Source organism: Penaeus vannamei, chromosome 19 (genome assembly GCF_042767895.1).
Source record: "Penaeus vannamei isolate JL-2024 chromosome 19, ASM4276789v1, whole genome shotgun sequence".
Lineage (NCBI taxonomy): Eukaryota > Metazoa > Arthropoda > Malacostraca > Decapoda > Penaeidae > Penaeus > Penaeus vannamei.
In genome coordinates this window covers 17981028-17983527 of record NC_091567.1, presented here as the reverse complement: position 1 = coordinate 17983527, position 2500 = coordinate 17981028, and the positions used below count along the sequence as shown (strand labels likewise).

Genomic DNA, 2500 nt, shown 5'->3' with positions numbered 1-2500 from the left:
GAGAAGAGCTATGCTCAGGTGGCCCCGTCTGCTATATTTAAATTATCGTATAACTTTTTAAATTGATGCACAGTTTTGGCACACACTACTTGATTGGGGAGACTGTTCCACGATTCAGTAATTCTATTTGGGAAACTATATTTTTTGACATCTTTATCACCTCTTTTTACTTTCAACTTTTTGTTGTGTCCTCTCGTTCTTCTTGTGTTCAAGATCAAAAAGTCATCCTTATCTATATTCACTCTTCCTGTTATGCAGTTGAAAAGCATAATCATGTCCCCCCTTTTCCTTCTTTCTTCCAAGGTAATAAGTCCTAATTTTTGTTGTCTGTCTTCGTAACTCAGATCTCTTAGGGTAGGTGCCCATCTTGTCGCCGCTTTTTGGACTCTTTCCAGTTTGTCAATATCTTTTTTCAAGTGTGGACTCCATACCACTGCACCGTACTCAAGACCTGGTCTTATGATTGCTTTAATAATCTTCTTTACCATATCTTCGTCCACATACACGAATGCCCTCTTCATGTTGGCAATCAGTCCTAACATTTTGTGGACCTTTTCATTTATATGGTCATTTGGATTTAGGTTTCTATTTATGATTATCCCAAGATCTTTTTCCCTGTCAGCTGTGTCTAATACTGCGTCCCCTAATTTGTATTGGAATAGTGGGTGATTTCTACTTTCTCCAAACCTGACTACGTGGCATTTATTGTTATTGAATTCCATTTTCCATGTGCAACTCCACGTGAATAAGTTCTCAATCAATCAGTCCTAACATTTTGTGGACCTTTTCATTTACATGGTCATTTGGATTTAGGTTTCTATTTATGATTATCCCAAGATCTTTTTCCCTGTCAGCTGTGTCTAATACTGCGTCCTGTAATTTGTATTGGAATAGTGGTGATTTCTACTTTCTCCAAACCTGACTACGTGGCATTTATTGGTATTGAATTCCATTTTTCATGTACAACTCCACGTGAATAAGTTCTCGATGTCACTTTGGAGGCATTGGTATGAGACGTTGTCTGTTACCCACTTTTGTATCTTTGCGTCATCTGCAAACATATTCAGATAACTACCTGGGCTTATGCTTGACTCTAAATCATTGACGAAAATAGTAAACATAATCGGCACCAACACGGATCCTTGAGGCACTCCGCTGGTTACTCGTCGCCATGTAGAATGATTTCCTCTAATTACTGTGCTCATTTGTCTTTCATGAAGAAAGTCTTTCATCCTCACAATCCACCTAGCTGTCTCTTTCTTGTAATATTTCAGATACTCTATTATAAAAACAGAGGAGATTTGTTACACACGACGTTCCTTCTCTAAAACCAAATTGTTTATTTGATATCATTTCGTGTTTTTCAGGCATTTCAACCCATTGTTTTTTAATTATTCTTTCTAGCAGTTTGCATACTACACTAGTTAATGAAACTGGTCTATAATTTAGTGGGTTTTGTTTGTCGCCACTCTTATATAAGGGTGTAACATTTGCAAATTTCCAACTTTTTGGTAGTTTACCTTGTCTTAGTGGATTTTGAAATATTAACAATAAAGGAGTACACAGCTCTTTGGCACATTCCCTAAGAACCCAGTTAGAAATTTCATCTGGTCCCTCTGCTTTGGTCTTGTCTAATCCTTTTAGTAGATCTTTTATTTCGTTCTTATTGAGGGTGATATTTTCGATGTTCTTTACGTCTGTACGGGTATTTGCCATATCAAAGCATGGATCCTGAACAAACACTGACTGAAATTTCTCATTTAGGATTTCACACATTTCTTCCTCCTTAGAATATATAATGTTATTGTCTTTGATAGCGCTAATTTAATCCCTACTTTTAGTTTTACTATTTATGTAGTTAAAGAAGAGTTTTGGTTGACTTGTACATTTGTTGATTATATCCTTTTCAAAGTCTAATTTTGCCTATCTCATGGTTTGGGTATACTCATTTCTTCCTACTTTATATCTTTCATATGCTGCCTGAGATCTATGCCTTCTGAATCTTTTCCAAAGGAGATGCTTTTTTTCCCTCATTTTCTTGTATTTGAACCATTTTAGGCCATTTCTTGCTTCAATTTTGAATTTGGATATGAATTTTTCCACTCCTTTTTTATTGATCTCACAAAATTTTGAATACTGAACATCAAGGTTCTCATCATCCAGAAGTGTTTCCCAGTTTATGTTATCAAAGAAATCTTTAAGGCTTCTATAATCACCTCTTTTGTAATTGTACTTTTCCTTTCTTTCTTTGCTTACGATGAGTTTTTCCTGTAGCAGACAGTATTTTAGTTAAATCACTACATGGTCGCTTTTTCCTAAAGGAGGACAGTACTCGATATCCTTAATATCGTTGTTATGCTTTGTAAATATTAGGTCAAGCATAGACAGCCTATCTAGCCCTCTTATCCTGGTATGGTCTGTTACATTCTGGAAAAGGCAATGCTCATTTATGACATCTAGTAATTTAGCATTCCAAGAATTTGATTGTGCTCTAGGATCG

General features: G+C 35.8%; 1 protein-coding gene across 3 annotated transcripts in view; it reads left to right on the top strand.

Moving 5' to 3' along the window:
- LOC113822426 (exonuclease 3'-5' domain-containing protein 2-like) overlaps positions 1–2500 on the top strand; it is a 32569-nt gene that overhangs the window by 22729 nt on the left and 7340 nt on the right. The gene's annotated exons all lie outside the window — the stretch shown is intronic.